The sequence below is a fragment of the Hordeum vulgare genome, chromosome 6H, assembly GCF_904849725.1.
Source record: "Hordeum vulgare subsp. vulgare chromosome 6H, MorexV3_pseudomolecules_assembly, whole genome shotgun sequence".
Taxonomy (NCBI): domain Eukaryota; kingdom Viridiplantae; phylum Streptophyta; class Magnoliopsida; order Poales; family Poaceae; genus Hordeum; species Hordeum vulgare.
The window spans coordinates 3,105,482-3,125,416 of NC_058523.1; positions in this window are offsets into that span (position 1 = coordinate 3,105,482).

Here is a 19,935-nt window from a genome sequence, read left to right on the forward strand (position 1 = left end):
AACACACAAACAGTATGGAGTTCAAATAAGTTTAAAAAAAAAGAAAACCCTTTGTAAGAGATGAGTTCTCGTTCGAAACCCTGCTACTTCGAGAGAGATTGTCAGTTTTGTACACGAAGTGCATCCAGTTTTGGTCGTAGCCCTCTCAACTTTTTAACACATGCTATGTGGGTGAAATGATGATAGCATGCCAACTTTCAACATGTTCAGAGTTCATTTGTAGTGCTTTTCAAGTTCATGGTCAACTAGCTCCAAAAAAAGTAAATGCAAGAAATATACCAAATGAATTCAGAAATTGTTGAAATTTTGTGCTGTGCCTTTGAATGGTGCATTTTGAACACACAAAAAGTATGGAGTTCAAATAAGTTTAAAAAAATGAAATCCCTTTGTAAGAGATGAGTTCTCGTTCGAAACCGTGCTACTTCGAGAGAGATTGTCAGTTTTGTACACGAACTGCATCCAGTCTTTGTCGTAGCCCTCTCAACTTTTTAACACATGCTATGTGGGTGAAATGATGATAGCATGCCAACTTTCAACATTTCCAGAGTTCATTTGTAGTGCTTTTCAATTTCAGGGTCAACTAGCTCAAAAAAAATTAACTAAATGCATGAAATATACCAAATTAAGTCAGAAATTGTTGAATTTTTGTGATGTGGCTTTGAATGGTGCATTTTGAACACACAAAAAGTATGGAGTTCAAATAAGTTTAAAAAAATGAAATCCCTTTGTAATAGAAGAGTTCTCGTTCGAAACCCTGCTACTTCGAGAGAGATTGTCAGTTTTGTACACGAACTGCATCCAGTCTTTGTCGTAGCCCTCTCAACTTTTTAACACATGCTATGTGGGTGAAATGATGATAGCATGCCAACTTTCAACATTTCCAGAGTTCATTTGTAGTGCTTTTCAATTTCAGGGTCAACTAGCTCAAAAAAATTAACTAAATGCATGAAATATACCAAATTAAGTCAGAAATTGTTGAATTTTTGTGATGTGCCTTTGAATGGTGCATTTTGAACACACAAAAAGTATGGAGTTCAAATAAGTTTAAAAAATGAAATCCCTTTGTAAGAGATGAGTTCTCGTTCGAAACCCTGCTACTTCGAGAGAGATTGTCAGTTTTGTAGACGAACTGCATCCAGTCTTTGTCATAGCCCTCTCAACTTTTTAACACATGCTATGTGGGTGAAATGATGATAGCATGCCAACTTTCAACATTTCCAGAGTTCATTTGTAGTGCTTTTCAATTTCATGGTCAACTAGCTCCAAAAAAAAAGTAAATGCACGAAATATAACAAATGAAGTCAGAAATTGTTGAAATTTTGTGTTCTGCCTTTGAATGGTGCATTTTGAACACACAAACAGTATGGAGTTCAAATAAGTTTAAAAAAAAAGAAAACCCTTTGTAAGAGATGAGTTCTCGTTCGAAACCCTGCTACTTCGAGAGAGATTGTCAGTTTTGTACACGAAGTGCATCCAGTTTTGGTCGTAGCCCTCTCAACTTTTTAACACATGCTATGTGGGTGAAATGATGATAGCATGCCAACTTTCAACATGTTCAGAGTTCATTTGTAGTGCTTTTCAAGTTCATGGTCAACTAGCTCCAAAAAAAAGTAAATGCAAGAAATATACCAAATGAATTCAGAAATTGTTGAAATTTTGTGCTGTGCCTTTGAATGGTGCATTTTGAACACACAAAAAGTATGGAGTTCAAATAAGTTTAAAAAAATGAAATCCCTTTGTAAGAGATGAGTTCTCGTTCGAAACCGTGCTACTTCGAGAGAGATTGTCAGTTTTGTACACGAACTGCATCCAGTCTTTGTCGTAGCCCTCTCAACTTTTTAACACATGCTATGTGGGTGAAATGATGATAGCATGCCAACTTTCAACATTTCCAGAGTTCATTTGTAGTGCTTTTCAATTTCAGGGTCAACTAGCTCAAAAAACATTAAGTAAATGCATGAAATATACCAAATTAAGTCAGAAATTGTTGAAATTTGGTGATGTGGCTTTGAATGGTGCATTTTGAACACACAAAAAGTATGGAGTTCAAATAAGTTTAAAAAAATGAAATCCCTTTGTAATAGAAGAGTTCTCGTTCGAAACCCTGCTACTTCGAGAGAGATTGTCAGTTTTGTACACGAACTGCATCCAGTCTTTGTCGTAGCCCTCTCAACTTTTTAACACATGCTATGTGGGTGAAATGATGATAGCATGCCAACTTTCAACATTTCCAGAGTTCATTTGTAGTGCTTTTCAATTTCAGGGTCAACTAGCTCAAAAAAAATTAACTAAATGCATGAAATATACCAAATTAAGTCAGAAATTGTTGAATTTTTGTGATGTGCCTTTGAATGGTGCATTTTGAACACACAAAAAGTATGGAGTTCAAATAAGTTTAAAAAAATGAAATCCCTTTGTAAGAGATGAGTTCTCGTTTGAAACCCTGCTACTTCGAGAGAGATTGTCAGTTTTGTACACGAACTGCATCCAGTCTTTGTCGTAGCCCTCTCAACTTTTTAACACATGCTATGTGGGTGAAATGATGATAGCATTCCAAATTTCAACATTTCCAGAGTTCATTTGTAGTGCTTTTCAACTTCAGGGTCAACTAGCTCATAAAAAATAATTAAATGCACAAAATATACCAAATTAAGTCAGAAATTGTTGAAATTTTGTGATGTGCCTTTGAATGGTGCATTTTGAACACACAAAAAGTATGGAGTTCAAATAAGTTTAAAAAATGAAATCCCTTTGTAAGAGATGAGTTCTCGTTCGAAACCCTGCTACTTCGAGAGAGATTGTTAGTTTTGTAGACGAACTGCATCCAGTCTTTGTCATAGCCCTCTCAACTTTTTAACACATGCTATGTGGGTGAAATGATGATAGCATGCCAACTTTCAACATTTCCAGAGTTCATTTGTAGTGCTTTTCAATTTCATGGTCAACTAGCTCAAAAAAAAAAGTAAATGCACGAAATATAACAAATGAAGTCAGAAATTGTTGAAATTTTGTGTTGTGCCTTTGAATGGTGCATTTTGAACACACAAACAGTATGGAGTTCAAATAAGTTTAAAAAAAAAGAAAACCCTTTGTAAGAGATGAGTTCTCGTTCGAAACCCTGCTACTTCGAGAGAGATTGTCAGTTTTGTACACGAAGTGCATCCAGTTTTGGTCGTAGCCCTCTCAACTTTTTAACACATGCTATGTGGGTGAAATGATGATAGCATGCCAACTTTCAACATGTTCAGAGTTCATTTGTAGTGCTTTTCAAGTTCATGGTCAACTAGCTCCAAAAAAAAGTAAATGCAAGAAATATACCAAATGAATTCAGAAATTGTTGAAATTTTGTGCTGTGCCTTTGAATGGTGCATTTTGAACACACAAAAAGTATGGAGTTCAAATAAGTTTAAAAAAATGAAATCCCTTTGTAAGAGATGAGTTCTCGTTCGAAACCCTGCTACTTCGAGAGAGATTGTCAGTTTTGTAGACGAACTGCATCCAGTCTTTGTCATAGCCCTCTCAACTTTTTAACACATGCTATGTGGGTGAAATGATGATAGCATGCCAACTTTCAACATTTCCAGAGTTCATTTGTAGTGCTTTTCAATTTCATGGTCAACTAGCTCAAAAAAATTAAGTAAATGCACGAAATATAACAAATGAAGTCGGAAATTGTTGAAATTTTGTGCTGTGCCTTTGAATGGTGCATTTTGAACACACAAAAAGTATGGAGTTCAAATAAGTTTAAAAAAAATGAAAACCCTTTGTAAGAGATGAATTCTCGTTCGAAACCCTGCTACTTCGAGAGAGATTGTCAGTTTTGTACACGAACTGCATCCAGTCTTTGTCATAGCCCTCTCAACTTTTTAACACATGCTATGTGGGTGAAATGATGATAGCATGCCAACTTTCAACATTTCCAGAGTTCATTTGTAGTGCTTTTCAAGTTCATGGTCAACTAGCTCCAAAAAAAAGTAAATGCAAGAAATATACCAAATGAATTCAGAAATTGTTGAAATTTTGTGCTGTGCCTTTGAATGGTGCATTTTGAACACACAAAAAGTATGGAGTTCAAATAAGTTTAAAAAAAATGAAATCCCTTTGTAAGAGATGAATTCTCGTTCGAAACCCTGCTACTTCGAGAGAGATTGTCAGTTTTGTACACGAACTGCATCCAGTCTTTGTCATAGCCCTCTCAACTTTTTAACACATGCTATGTGGGTGAAATGATGATAGCATGCCAACTTTCAACATTTCCAGAGTTCATTTGTAGTGCTTTTCAATTTCATGGTCAACTAGCTCAAAAAAATTAAGTAAATGCACGAAATATAACAAATGAAGTCAGAAATTGTTGAAATTTTGTGCTGTGCCTTTGAATGGTGCATTTTGAACACACAAAAAGTATGGAGTTCAAATAAGTTTAAAAAAAATGAAAACCCTTTGTAAGAGATGAGTTCTCGTTCGAAACCCTGCTACTTCGAGAGAGATTGTCAGTTTTGTACATGAAGTGCATCCAGTTTTGGTTGTAGCCCTCTCAACTTTTTAACACATGCTATGTGGGTGAAATGATGATAGCGTGCCAACTTTCAACATTTTCAGAGTTCATTTGTAGTGCTTTTCAAGTTCATGGTCAACTAGCTCAAAAAAAATAAGTAAATGCAAGAAATATATCAAATGAAGTCAGAAATTGTTGAAATTTTGTGCTGTGCCTTTGAATGGTGCATTTTGAACACACAAAAAGTATGGAGTTCAAATAAGTTTAAAAAAATGAAATCCCTTTGTAAGAGATGAGTTCACGTTCGAAACCGTGCTACTTCGAGAGAGATTGTCAGTTTTGTACACGAACTGCATCCAGTCTTTGTCGTAGCCCTCTCAACTTTTTAACACATGCTATGTGGGTGAAATGATGATAGCATGCCAACTTTCAACATTTCCAGAGTTCATTTGTAGTGCTTTTCAATTTCAGGGTCAACTAGCTCAAAAAAAATTAACTAAATGCATGAAATATACCAAATTAAGTCAGAAATTGTTGAATTTTTGTGATGTGCCTTTGAATGGTGCATTTTGAACACACAAAAAGTATGGAGTTCAAATAAGTTGAAAAAAATGAAATCCCTTTGTAAGAGATGAGTTCTCGTTTGAAACCCTGCTACTTCGAGAGAGATTGTCAGTTTTGTACACGAACTGCATCCAGTCTTTGTCGTAGCCCTCTCAACTTTTTAACACATGCTATGTGGGTGAAATGATGATAGCATTCCCAATTTCAACATTTCCAGAGTTCATTTGTAGTGCTTTTCAACTTCAGGGTCAACTAGCTCATAAAAAATAATTAAATGCACCAAATATACCAAATTAAGTCAGAAATTGTTGAAATTTTGTGATGTGCCTTTGAATGGTGCATTTTGAACACACAAAAAGTATGGAGTTCAAATAAGTTTAAAAAATGAAATCCCTTTGTAAGAGATGAGTTCTCGTTCGAAACCCTGCTACTTCGAGAGAGATTGTCAGTTTTGTAGACGAACTGCATCCAGTCTTTGTCGTAGCCCTCTCAACTTTTTAACACATGCTATGTGGGTGAAATGATGATAGCATGCCAACTTTCAACATTTCCAGAGTTCATTTGTAGTGCTTTTCAATTTCATGGTCAACTAGCTCAAAAAAATAATTAAATGCACAAAATATACCAAATTAAGTCAGAAATTGTTGAAATTTTGTGATGTGCCTTTGAATGGTGCATTTTGAACACACAAAAAGTATGGAGTTCAAATAAGTTTAAAAAATGAAATCCCTTTGTAAGAGATGAGTTCTCGTTCGAAACCCTGCTACTTCGAGAGAGATTGTCAGTTTTGTACACGAACTGCATCCAGTCTTTGTCATAGCCCTCTCAACTTTTTAACACATGCTATGTGGGTGAAATGATGATAGCATGCCAACTTTCAACATTTCCAGAGTTCATTTGTAGTGCTTTTCAATTTCATGGTCAACTAGCTCAAAAAAAAAAGTAAATGCACGAAATATAACAAATGAAGTCAGAAATTGTTGAAATTTTGTGTTGTGCCTTTGAATGGTGCATTTTGAACACACAAACAGTATGGAGTTCAAATAAGTTTAAAAAAAAAAGAAAACCCTTTGTAAGAGATGAGTTCTCGTTCGAAACCCTGCTACTTCGAGAGAGATTGTCAGTTTTGTACACGAAGTGCATCCAGTTTTGGTCGTAGCCCTCTCAACTTTTTAACACATGCTATGTGGGTGAAATGATGATAGCATGCCAACTTTCAACATGTTCAGAGTTCATTTGTAGTGCTTTTCAAGTTCATGGTCAACTAGCTCCAAAAAAAAGTAAATGCAAGAAATATACCAAATGAATTCAGAAATTGTTGAAATTTTGTGCTGTGCCTTTGAATGGTGCATTTTGAACACACAAAAAGTATGGAGTTCAAATAAGTTTAAAAAAATGAAATCCCTTTGTAAGAGATGAGTTCTCGTTCGAAACCGTGCTACTTCGAGAGAGATTGTCAGTTTTGTACATGAACTGCATCCAGTCTTTGTCGTAGCCCTCTCAACTTTTTAACACATGCTATGTGGGTGAAATGATGATAGCATGCCAACTTTCAACATTTCCAGAGTTCATTTGTAGTGCTTTTCAATTTCAGGGTCAACTAGCTCAAAAAACATTAAGTAAATGCATGAAATATACCAAATTAAGTCAGAAATTGTTGAAATTTGGTGATGTGGCTTTGAATGGTGCATTTTGAACACACAAAAAGTATGGAGTTCAAATAAGTTTAAAAAAATGAAATCCCTTTGTAATAGAAGAGTTCTCGTTCGAAACCCTGCTACTTCGAGAGAGATTGTCAGTTTTGTACACGAACTGCATCCAGTCTTTGTCGTAGCCCTCTCAACTTTTTAACACATGCTATGTGGGTGAAATGATGATAGCATGCCAACTTTCAACATTTCCAGAGTTCATTTGTAGTGCTTTTCAATTTCATGGTCAACTAGCTCAAAAAAAATAAGTAAATGCAAGAAATATATCAAATGAAGTCAGAAATTGTTGAAATTTTGTGCTGTGCCTTTGAATGGTGCATTTTGAACACACAAAAAGTATGGAGTTCAAATAAGTTTAAAAAAATGAAATCCCTTTGTAAGAGATGAGTTCTCGTTCGAAACCGTGCTACTTCGAGAGAGATTGTCAGTTTTGTACACGAACTGCATCCAGTCTTTGTCGTAGCCCTCTCAACTTTTTAACACATGCTATGTGGGTGAAATGATGATAGCATGCCAACTTTCAACATTTCCAGAGTTCATTTGTAGTGCTTTTCAATTTCAGGGTCAACTAGCTCAAAAACAATTAAGTAAATGCATGAAATATACCAAATTAAGTCAGAAATTGGTGAAATTTTGTGATGTGCCTTTGAATGGTGCATTTTGAACACACAAAAAGTATGGAGTTCAAATAAGTTTAAAAAAATGAAATCCCTTTGTAAGAGATGAGTTCTCGTTTGAAACCCTGCTACTTCGAGAGAGATTGTCAGTTTTGTACACGAACTGCATCCAGTCTTTGTCGTAGCCCTCTCAACTTTTTAACACATGCTATGTGGGTGAAATGATGATAGCATTCCAACTTTCAACATTTCCAGAGTTCATTTGTAGTGCTTTTCAATTTCATGGTCAACTAGCTCAAAAAAAATAAGTAAATGCACGAAATATAACAAATGAAGTCAGAAATTGTTGAAATTTTGTGCTGTGCCTTTGAATGGTGCATTTTGAACACACAAACAGTATGGAGTTCAAATAAGTTTAAAAAAAATGAAAACCCTTTGTAAGAGATGAGTTCTCGTTCGAAACCCTGCTACTTCGAGAGAGATTGTCAGTTTTGTACACGAAGTGCATCCAGTTTTGGTCGTAGCCCTCTCAACTTTTTAACACATGCTATGTGGGTGAAATGATGATAGCATGCCAACTTTCAACATGTTCAGATTTCATTTGTAGTGCTTTTCAAGTTCATGGTCAACTAGCTCCAAAAAAAAGTAAATGCAAGAAATATACCAAATGAATTCAGAAATTGTTGAAATTTTGTGCTGTGCCTTTGAATGGTGCATTTTGAACACACAAAAAGTATGGAGTTCAAATACGTTTAAAAAAATGAAATCCCTTTGTAAGAGATGAGTTCTCGTTCGAAACCGTGCTACTTCGAGAGAGATTGTCAGTTTTGTACACGAACTGCATCCAGTCTTTGTCGTAGCCCTCTCAACTTTTTAACACATGCTATGTGGGTGAAATGATGATAGCATGCCAACTTTCAACATTTCCAGAGTTCATTTGTAGTGCTTTTCAATTTCAGGGTCAACTATCTCAAAAAACATTAAGTAAATGCATGAAATATACCAAATTAAGTCAGAAATTGTTGAAATTTTGTGATGTGCCTTTGAATGGTGCATTTTGAACACACAAAAAGTATGGAGTTCAAATAAGTTTAAAAAAATGAAATCCCTTTGTAAGAGAAGAGTTCTCGTTCGAAACCCTGCTACTTCGAGAGAGATTGTCAGTTTTGTACACGAACTGCATCCAGTCTTTGTCGTAGCCCTCTCAACTTTTTAACACATGCTATGTGGGTGAAATGATGATAGCATGCCAACTTTCAACATTTCCAGAGCTCATTTTTAGTGCTTTTCAATTTCATGGTCAACTAGCTCAAAAAAAATAAGTAAATGCAAGAAATATATCAAATGAAGTCAGAAATTGTTGAAATTTTGTGCTGTGCCTTTGAATGGTGCATTTTGAACACACAAAAAGTATGGAGTTCAAATAAGTTTAAAAAAATGAAATCCCTTTGTAAGAGATGAGTTCTCGTTCGAAACCGTGCTACTTCGAGAGAGATTGTCAGTTTTGTACACGAACTGCATCCAGTCTTTGTCGTAGCCCTCTCAACTTTTTAACACATGCTATGTGGGTGAAATGATGATAGCATGCCAACTTTCAACATTTCCAGAGTTCATTTGTAGTGCTTTTCAATTTCAGGGTCAACTAGCTCAAAAAGAATTAAGTAAATGCATGAAATATACCAAATTAAGTCAGAAATTGTTGAAATTTTGTGATGTGCCTTAGAATGGTGCATTTTGAACACACAAAAAGTATGGAGTTCAAATAAGTTTTAAAAAATGAAATCCCTTTGTAAGAGATGAGTTCTCGTTTGAAACCCTGCTACTTCGAGAGAGATTGTCAGTTTTGTACACGAACTGCATCCAGTCTTTGTCGTAGCCCTCTCAACTTTTTAACACATGCTATGTGGGTGAAATGATGATAGCATTCCAACTTTCAACATTTCCAGAGTTCATTTGTAGTGCTTTTCAACTTCAGGGTCAACTAGCTCAAAAATAATAATTAAATGCACGAAATATACCAAATTAAGTCAGAAATTGTTGAAATTTTGTGATGTGCCTTTGAATGGTGCATTTTGAACACACAAAAAGTATGGAGTTCAAATAAGTTTAAAAAATGAAATCCCTTTGTAAGAGATGAGTTCTCGTTCGAAACCCTGCTACTTCGGGAGAGATTGTCTGTTTTGTACACGAACTGCATCCAGTCTTTGTCATAGCCCTCTCAACTTTTTAACACATGCTATGTGGGTGAAATGATGATAGCATGCCAACTTTCAACATTTCCAGAGTTCATTTGTAGTGCTTTTCAATTTCATGGTCAACTAGCTCAAAAAAAATAAGTAAATGCACGAAATATAACAAATGAAGTCAGAAATTGTTGAAATTTTGTGCTGTGCCTTTGAATGGTGCATTTTGAACACACAAACAGTATGGAGTTCAAATAAGTTTAAAAAAAATGAAAACCCTTTGTAAGAGATGAGTTCTCGTTCGAAACCCTGCTACTTCGAGAGAGATTGTCAGTTTTGTACACGAAGTGCATCCAGTTTTGGTCGTAGCCCTCTCAACTTTTTAACACATGCTATGTGGGTGAAATGATGATAGCATGCCAACTTTCAACATGTTCAGAGTTCATTTGTAGTGCTTTTCAAGTTCATGGTCAACTAGCTCCAAAAAAAAGTAAATGCAAGAAATATACCAAATGAAGTCAGAAATTGTTGAAATTTTGTGCTGTGCCTTTGAATGGTGCATTTTGAACGCCCAAAAAGTATGGAGCTCAAATATGTTTAAAAAAATGAAATCCCTTTGTAAGAGATGAGTTCTCGTTCGAAACCGTGCTACTTCGAGAGAGATTGTCAGTTTTGTACACGAACTGCATCCAGTCTTTGTCGTAGCCCTCTCAACTTTTTAACACATGCTATGTGGGTGAAATGATGATAGCATGCCAACTTTCAACATTTCCAGAGTTCATTTGTAGTGCTTTTCAATTTCAGGGTCAACTAGCTCAAAAAGAATTAAGTAAATGCATGAAATATAACAAATGAAGTCAGAAATTGTTGAAATTTTGTGATGTGCCTTAGAATGGTGCATTTTGAACACACAAAAAGTATGGAGTTCAAATAAGTTTAAAAAAAATGAAATCCCTTTGTAAGAGATGAGTTCTCGTTTGAAACCCTGCTACTTCGAGAGAGATTTTCAGTTTTGTACACGAACTGCATCCAGTCTTTGTCGTAGCCCTCTCAACTTTTTAACACATGCTATGTGGGTGAAATGATGATAGAATTCCAACTTTCAACATTTCCAGAGTTCATTTGTAGTGCTTTTCAACTTCAGGGTCAACTAGCTCAAAAATAATAATTAAATGCACGAAATATACCAAATTAAGTCAGAAATTGTTGAAATTTTGTGATGTGCCTTTGAATGGTGCATTTTGAACACACAAAAAGTATGGAGTTCAAATAAGTTTAAAAAATGAAATCCCTTTGTAAGAGATGAGTTCTCGTTCGAAACCCTGCTACTTCGGGAGAGATTGTCCGTTTTGTACACGAACTGCATCCAGTCTTTGTCATAGCCCTCTCAACTTTTTAACACATGCTATGTGGGTGAAATGATGATAGCATGCCAACTTTCAACATTTCCAGAGTTCATTTGTAGTGCTTTTCAATTTCATGGTCAACTAGCTCAAAAAAAATAAGTAAATGCACGAAATATAACAAATGAAGTCAGAAATTGATGAAATTTTGTGCTGTGCCTTTGAATGGTGCATTTTGAACACACAAACAGTATGGAGTTCAAATAAGTTTAAAAAAAATGAAAACCCTTTGTAAGAGATGAGTTCTCGTTCGAAACCCTGCTACTTCGAGAGAGATTGTCAGTTTTGTACACAAAGTGCATCCAGTTTTGGTCGTAGCCCTCTCAACTTTTTAACACATGCTATGTGGGTGAAATGATGATAGCATGCCAACTTTCAACATGTTCAGAGTTCATTTGTAGTGCTTTTCAAGTTCATGGTCAACTAGCTCCAAAAAAAAGTAAATGCAAGAAATATACCAAATGAAGTCAGAAATTGTTGAAATTTTGTGCTGTGCCTTTGAATGGTGCATTTTGAACACCCAAAAAGTATGGAGCTCAAATAAGTTTAAAAAAATGAAATCCCTTTGTAAGAGATGAGTTCTCGTTCGAAACCGTGCTACTTCGAGAGAGATTGTCAGTTTTGTACACGAACTGCATCCAGTCTTTGTCGTAGCCCTCTCAACTTTTTAACACATGCTATGTGGGTGAAATGATGATAGCATGCCAACTTTCAACATTTCCAGAGTTCATTTGTAGTGCTTTTCAATTTCAGGGTCAACTAGCTCAAAAAGAATTAAGTAAATGCATGAAATATAACAAATGAAGTCAGAAATTGTTGAAATTTTGTGATGTGCCTTAGAATGGTGCATTTTGAACACACAAAAAGTATGGAGTTCAAATAAGTTTAAAAAAATGAAATCCCTTTGTAAGAGATGAGTTCTCGTTTGAAACCCTGCTACTTCGAGAGAGATTGTCAGTTTTGTACACGAACTGCATCCAGTCTTTGTCGTAGCCCTCTCAACTTTTTAACACATGCTATGTGGGTGAAATGATGATAGAATTCCAACTTTCAACATTTCCAGAGTTCATTTGTAGTGCTTTTCAACTTCAGGGTCAACTAGCTCAAAAATAATAATTAAATGCACGAAATATACCAAATTAAGTCAGAAATTGTTGAAATTTTGTGATGTGCCTTTGAATGGTGCATTTTGAACACACAAAAAGTATGGAGTTCAAATAAGTTTAAAAAATGAAATCCCTTTGTAAGAGATGAGTTCTCGTTCGAAACCCTGCTACTTCGGGAGAGATTGTCTGTTTTGTACACGAACTGCATCCAGTCTTTGTCATAGCCCTCTCAACTTTTTAACACATGCTATGTGGGTGAAATGATGATAGCATGCCAACTTTCAACATTTCCAGAGTTCATTTGTAGTGCTTTTCAATTTCATGGTCAACTAGCTCAAAAAAAATAAGTAAATGCACGAAATATAACAAATGAAGTCAGAAATTGTTGAAATTTTGTGCTGTGCCTTTGAATGGTGCATTTTGAACACACAAACAGTATGGAGTTCAAATAAGTTTAAAAAAAATGAAAACCCTTTGTAAGAGATGAGTTCTCGTTCGAAACCCTGCTACTTCGAGAGAGATTGTCAGTTTTGTACACGAAGTGCATCCAGTTTTGGTCGTAGCCCTCTCAACTTTTTAACACATGCTATGTGGGTGAAATGATGATAGCATGCCAACTTTCAACATGTTCAGAGTTCATTTGTAGTGCTTTTCAAGTTCATGGTCAACTAGCTCCAAAAAAAAGTAAATGCAAGAAATATACCAAATGAATTCAGAAATTGTTGAAATTTTGTGCTGTGCCTTTGAATGGTGCATTTTGAACACACAAAAAGTATGGAGTTCAAATAAGTTTAAAAAAAATGAAATCCCTTTGTAAGAGATGAATTCTCGTTCGAAACCCTGCTACTTCGAGAGAGATTGTCAGTTTTGTACACGAACTGCATCCAGTCTTTGTCATAGCCCTCTCAACTTTTTAACACATGCTATGTGGGTGAAATGATGATAGCATGCCAACTTTCAACATTTCTAGAGTTCATTTGTAGTGCTTTTCAATTTCATGGTCAACTAGCTCAAAAAAATTAAGTAAATGCACGAAATATAACAAATGAAGTCAGAAATTGTTGAAATTTTGTGCTGTGCCTTTGAATGGTGCATTTTGAACACACAAAAAGTATGGAGTTCAAATAAGTTTAAAAAAAATGAAAACCCTTTGTAAGAGATGAGTTCTCGTTCGAAACCCTGCTACTTCGAGAGAGATTGTCAGTTTTGTACATGAAGTGCATCCAGTTTTGGTTGTAGCCCTCTCAACTTTTTAACACATGCTATGTGGGTGAAATGATGATAGCGTGCCAACTTTCAACATTTTCAGAGTTCATTTGTAGTGCTTTTCAAGTTCATGGTCAACTAGCTCAAAAAAAATAAGTAAATGCAAGAAATATATCAAATGAAGTCAGAAATTGTTGAAATTTTGTGCTGTGCCTTTGAATGGTGCATTTTGAACACACAAAAAGTATGGAGTTCAAATAAGTTTAAAAAAATGAAATCCCTTTGTAAGAGATGAGTTCACGTTCGAAACCGTGCTACTTCGAGAGAGATTGTCAGTTTTGTACACGAACTGCATCCAGTCTTTGTCGTAGCCCTCTCAACTTTTTAACACATGCTATGTGGGTGAAATGATGATAGCATGCCAACTTTCAACATTTCCAGAGTTCATTTGTAGTGCTTTTCAATTTCAGGGTCAACTAGCTCAAAAAAAATTAACTAAATGCATGAAATATACCAAATTAAGTCAGAAATTGTTGAATTTTTGTGATGTGCCTTTGAATGGTGCATTTTGAACACACAAAAAGTATGGAGTTCAAATAAGTTTAAAAAAATGAAATCCCTTTGTAAGAGATGAGTTCTCGTTTGAAACCCTGCTACTTCGAGAGAGATTGTCAGTTTTGTACACGAACTGCATCCAGTCTTTGTCGTAGCCCTCTCAACTTTTTAACACATGCTATGTGGGTGAAATGATGATAGCATTCCCAATTTCAACATTTCCAGAGTTCATTTGTAGTGCTTTTCAACTTCAGGGTCAACTAGCTCATAAAAAATAATTAAATGCACCAAATATACCAAATTAAGTCAGAAATTGTTGAAATTTTGTGATGTGCCTTTGAATGGTGCATTTTGAACACACAAAAAGTATGGAGTTCAAATAAGTTTAAAAAATGAAATCCCTTTGTAAGAGATGAGTTCTCGTTCGAAACCCTGCTACTTCGAGAGAGATTGTCAGTTTTGTAGACGAACTGCATCCAGTCTTTGTCGTAGCCCTCTCAACTTTTTAACACATGCTATGTGGGTGAAATGATGATAGCATGCCAACTTTCAACATTTCCAGAGTTCATTTGTAGTGCTTTTCAATTTCATGGTCAACTAGCTCAAAAAAATAATTAAATGCACAAAATATACCAAATTAAGTCAGAAATTGTTGAAATTTTGTGATGTGCCTTTGAATGGTGCATTTTGAACACACAAAAAGTATGGAGTTCAAATAAGTTTAAAAAATGAAATCCCTTTGTAAGAGATGAGTTCTCGTTCGAAACCCTGCTACTTCGAGAGAGATTGTCAGTTTTGTACACGAACTGCATCCAGTCTTTGTCATAGCCCTCTCAACTTTTTAACACATGCTATGTGGGTGAAATGATGATAGCATGCCAACTTTCAACATTTCCAGAGTTCATTTGTAGTGCTTTTCAATTTCATGGTCAACTAGCTCAAAAAAAAAAGTAAATGCACGAAATATAACAAATGAAGTCAGAAATTGTTGAAATTTTGTGTTGTGCCTTTGAATGGTGCATTTTGAACACACAAACAGTATGGAGTTCAAATAAGTTTAAAAAAAAAAAGAAAACCCTTTGTAAGAGATGAGTTCTCGTTCGAAACCCTGCTACTTCGAGAGAGATTGTCAGTTTTGTACACGAAGTGCATCCAGTTTTGGTCGTAGCCCTCTCAACTTTTTAACACATGCTATGTGGGTGAAATGATGATAGCATGCCAACTTTCAACATGTTCAGAGTTCATTTGTAGTGCTTTTCAAGTTCATGGTCAACTAGCTCCAAAAAAAAGTAAATGCAAGAAATATACCAAATGAATTCAGAAATTGTTGAAATTTTGTGCTGTGCCTTTGAATGGTGCATTTTGAACACACAAAAAGTATGGAGTTCAAATAAGTTTAAAAAAATGAAATCCCTTTGTAAGAGATGAGTTCTCGTTCGAAACCGTGCTACTTCGAGAGAGATTGTCAGTTTTGTACATGAACTGCATCCAGTCTTTGTCGTAGCCCTCTCAACTTTTTAACACATGCTATGTGGGTGAAATGATGATAGCATGCCAACTTTCAACATTTCCAGAGTTCATTTGTAGTGCTTTTCAATTTCAGGGTCAACTAGCTCAAAAAACATTAAGTAAATGCATGAAATATACCAAATTAAGTCAGAAATTGTTGAAATTTGGTGATGTGGCTTTGAATGGTGCATTTTGAACACACAAAAAGTATGGAGTTCAAATAAGTTTAAAAAAATGAAATCCCTTTGTAATAGAAGAGTTCTCGTTCGAAACCTTGCTACTTCGAGAGAGATTGTCAGTTTTGTACACGAACTGCATCCAGTCTTTGTCGTAGCCCTCTCAACTTTTTAACACATGCTATGTGGGTGAAATGATGATAGCATGCCAACTTTCAACATTTCCAGAGTTCATTTGTAGTGCTTTTCAATTTCATGGTCAACTAGCTCAAAAAAAATAAGTAAATGCAAGAAATATATCAAATGAAGTCAGAAATTGTTGAAATTTTGTGCTGTGCCTTTGAATGGTGCATTTTGAACACACAAAAAGTATGGAGTTCAAATAAGTTTAAAAAAATGAAATCCCTTTGTAAGAGATGAGTTCTCGTTCGAAACCGTGCTACTTCGAGAGAGATTGTCAGTTTTGTACACGAACTGCATCCAGTCTTTGTCGTAGCCCTCTCAACTTTTTAACACATGCTATGTGGGTGAAATGATGATAGCATGCCAACTTTCAACATCTCCAGAGTTCATTTGTAGTGCTTTTCAATTTCAGGGTCAACTAGCTCAAAAACAATTAAGTAAATGCATGAAATATACCAAATTAAGTCAGAAATTGGTGAAATTTTGTGATGTGCCTTTGAATGGTGCATTTTGAACACACAAAAAGTATGGAGTTCAAATAAGTTTAAAAAAATGAAATCCCTTTGTAAGAGATGAGTTCTCGTTTGAAACCCTGCTACTTCGAGAGAGATTGTCAGTTTTGTACACGAACTGCATCCAGTCTTTGTCGTAGCCCTCTCAACTTTTTAACACATGCTATGTGGGTGAAATGATGATAGCATTCCAACTTTCAACATTTCCAGAGTTCATTTGTAGTGTTTTTCAATTTCATGGTCAACTAGCTCAAAAAAAATAAGTAAATGCACGAAATATAACAAATGAAGTCAGAAATTGTTGAAATTTTGTGCTGTGCCTTTGAATGGTGCATTTTGAACACACAAACAGTATGGAGTTCAAATAAGTTTAAAAAAAATGAAAACCCTTTGTAAGAGATGAGTTCTCGTTCGAAACCCTGCTACTTCGAGAGAGATTGTCAGTTTTGTACACGAAGTGCATCCAGTTTTGGTCGTAGCCCTCTCAACTTTTTAACACATGCTATGTGGGTGAAATGATGATAGCATGCCAACTTTCAACATGTTCAGATTTCATTTGTAGTGCTTTTCAAGTTCATGGTCAACTAGCTCCAAAAAAAAGTAAATGCAAGAAATATACCAAATGAATTCAGAAATTGTTGAAATTTTGTGCTGTGCCTTTGAATGGTGCATTTTGAACACACAAAAAGTATGGAGTTCAAATACGTTTAAAAAAATGAAATCCCTTTGTAAGAGATGAGTTCTCGTTCGAAACCGTGCTACTTCGAGAGAGATTGTCAGTTTTGTACACGAACTGCATCCAGTCTTTGTCGTAGCCCTCTCAACTTTTTAACACATGCTATGTGGGTGAAATGATGATAGCATGCCAACTTTCAACATTTCCAGAGTTCATTTGTAGTGCTTTTCAATTTCAGGGTCAACTATCTCAAAAAACATTAAGTAAATGCATGAAATATACCAAATTAAGTCAGAAATTGTTGAAATTTTGTGATGTGCCTTTGAATGGTGCATTTTGAACACACAAAAAGTATGGAGTTCAAATAAGTTTAAAAAAATGAAATCCCTTTGTAAGAGAAGAGTTCTCGTTCGAAACCCTGCTACTTCGAGAGAGATTGTCAGTTTTGTACACGAACTGCATCCAGTCTTTGTCGTAGCCCTCTCAACTTTTTAACACATGCTATGTGGGTGAAATGATGATAGCATGCCAACTTTCAACATTTCCAGAGCTCATTTGTAGTGCTTTTCAATTTCATGGTCAACTAGCTCAAAAAAAATAAGTAAATGCAAGAAATATATCAAATGAAGTCAGAAATTGTTGAAATTTTGTGCTGTGCCTTTGAATGGTGCATTTTGAACACACAAAAAGTATGGAGTTCAAATAAGTTTAAAAAAATGAAATCCCTTTGTAAGACATGAGTTCTCGTTCGAAACCGTGCTACTTCGAGAGAGATTGTCAGTTTTGTACACGAACTGCATCCAGTCTTTGTCGTAGCCCTCTCAACTTTTTAACACATGCTATGTGGGTGAAATGATGATAGCATGCCAACTTTCAACATTTCCAGAGTTCATTTGTAGTGCTTTTCAATTTCAGGGTCAACTAGCTCAAAAAGAATTAAGTAAATGCATGAAATATACCAAATTAAGTCAGAAATTGTTGAAATTTTGTGATGTGCCTTAGAATGGTGCATTTTGAACACACAAAAAGTATGGAGTTCAAATAAGTTTAAAAAAATGAAATCCCTTTGTAAGAGATGAGTTCTCGTTTGAAACCCTGCTACTTCGAGAGAGATTGTCAGTTTTGTACACGAACTGCATCCAGTCTTTGTCGTAGCCCTCTCAACTTTTTAACACATGCTATGTGGGTGAAATGATGATAGCATTCCAACTTTCAACATTTCCAGAGTTCATTTGTAGTGCTTTTCAACTTCAGGGTCAACTAGCTCAAAAATAATAATTAAATGCACGAAATATACCAAATTAAGTCAGAAATTGTTGAAATTTTGTGATGTGCCTTTGAATGGTGCATTTTGAACACACAAAAAGTATGGAGTTCAAATAAGTTTAAAAAATGAAATCCCTTTGTAAGAGATGAGTTCTCGTTCGAAACCCTGCTACTTCGGGAGAGATTGTCTGTTTTGTACACGAACTGCATCCAGTCTTTGTCATAGCCCTCTCAACTTTTTAACACATGCTATGTGGGTGAAATGATGATAGCATGCCAACTTTCAACATTTCCAGAGTTCATTTGTAGTGCTTTTCAATTTCATGGTCAACTAGCTCAAAAAAAATAAGTAAATGCACGAAATATAACAAATGAAGTCAGAAATTGTTGAAATTTTGTGCTGTGCCTTTGAATGGTGCATTTTGAACACACAAACAGTATGCAGTTCAAATAAGTTTAAAAAAAATGAAAACCCTTTGTAAGAGATGAGTTCTCGTTCGAAACCGTGCTACTTCGAGAGAGATTGTCAGTTTTGTACACGAAGTGCATCCAGTTTTGGTCGTAGCCCTCTCAACTTTTTAACACATGCTATGTGGGTGAAATGATGATAGCATGCCAACTTTCAACATGTTCAGAGTTCATTTGTAGTGCTTTTCAAGTTCATGGTCAACTAGCTCCAAAAAAAAGTAAATGCAAGAAATATACCAAATGAAGTCAGAAATTGTTGAAATTTTGTGCTGTGCCTTTGAATGGTGCATTTTGAACACCCAAAAAGTATGGAGCTCAAATAAGTTTAAAAAAATGAAATCCCTTTGTAAGAGATGAGTTCTCGTTCGAAACCGTGCTACTTCGAGAGAGATTGTCAGTTTTGTACACGAACTGCATCCAGTCTTTGTCGTAGCCCTCTCAACTTTTTAACACATGCTATGTGGGTGAAATGATGATAGCATGCCAACTTTCAACATTTCCAGAGTTCATTTGTAGTGCTTTTCAATTTCAGGGTCAACTAGCTCAAAAAGAATTAAGTAAATGCATGAAATATAACAAATGAAGTCAGAAATTGTTGAAATTTTGTGATGTGCCTTAGAATGGTGCATTTTGAACACACAAAAAGTATGGAGTTCAAATAAGTTTAAAAAAATGAAATCCCTTTGTAAGAGATGAGTTCTCGTTTGAAACCCTGCTACTTCGAGAGAGATTGTCAGTTTTGTACACGAACTGCATCCAGTCTTTGTCGTAGCCCTCTCAACTTTTTAACACATGCTATGTGGGTGAAATGATGATAGAATTCCAACTTTCAACATTTCCAGAGTTCATTTGTAGTGCTTTTCAACTTCAGGGTCAACTAGCTCAAAAATAATAATTAAATGCACGAAATATACCAAATTAAGTCAGAAATTGTTGAAATTTTGTGATGTGCCTTTGAATGGTGCATTTTGAACACACAAAAAGTATGGAGTTCAAATAAGTTTAAAAAATGAAATCCCTTTGTAAGAGATGAGTTCTCGTTCGAAACCCTGCTACTTCGGGAGAGATTGTCTGTTTTGTACACGAACTGCATCCAGTCTTTGTCATAGCCCTCTCAACTTTTTAACACATGCTATGTGGGTGAAATGCTGATAGCATGCCAACTTTCAACATTTCCAGAGTTCATTTGTAGTGCTTTTCAATTTCATGGTCAACTAGCTCAAAAAAAATAAGTAAATGCACGAAATATAACAAATGAAGTCAGAAATTGTTGAAATTTTGTGCTGTGCCTTTGAATGGTGCATTTT